Here is a 774-nt window from a genome sequence, read left to right as displayed (position 1 = left end):
CAGTACTACTACAGTGTGTGACAGTGTGTGTGTGACAGTACTAGTGTGTGTGACAGTACTACTACAGGACAGTGTGTGACATGTGTGACAGTACACAGTGTGTGACAGTGTGTGTGTGACAGTACAGTACACTACAGTACAGTGTGTGACAGTACTACTACAGTACAGTGTGTGACAGTACTACTACAGTACAGTGTGTGACAGTACTACTACAGTACAGTGTGTGACAGTACTACTACAGTACAGTGTGTGACAGTACTACTACAGTACAGTGTGTGACAGTACTACTAAAGTACAGTGTGTGACAGTACTACTACAGTACAGTGTGTGACAGTACTACTACAGTACAGTGTGTGACAGTACTACTACAGTACAGTGTGTGACAGATATATGTTACTCTGGTCAGTAACCATGGTAACTAACATTGTAATTAACATTTACATATCACAAAAACAATACCATTTAAATGAATGATTAGCAAAATACAAAATATATTAGTGTCAAAATTCACGGTTTTGGACAAAAACTTTTTAGCAATTCACTAATAAGTTATCCTGTTAATGATCCTGATTAGACAGAACCTAGGACATCACAATGTCTATCTTCAGGTCCTCAGTAGAATACCACTCAGCTGAAACCTTCACTTTGTAAACAACGTATGTGTGTGTAAAAATCAAAATGACATATACTTTAATGTGTAAAAACATTGCTGATTCCTCCGAGGGAAAACAGTGGTAAAAATCAACATTTCTGTTTAATATTTTTAGTCAATAC

Source organism: Ylistrum balloti, unplaced genomic scaffold, assembly GCF_031769215.1.
Source record: "Ylistrum balloti isolate Yb309-2 unplaced genomic scaffold, AGI_CSIRO_Ybal_v1 Utg370734, whole genome shotgun sequence".
NCBI classification, from domain to species: Eukaryota; Metazoa; Mollusca; class Bivalvia; order Pectinida; family Pectinidae; genus Ylistrum; species Ylistrum balloti.
The sequence above is the reverse complement of the archived record's forward strand: the minus strand, read 5'-3'. Positions refer to the sequence as shown.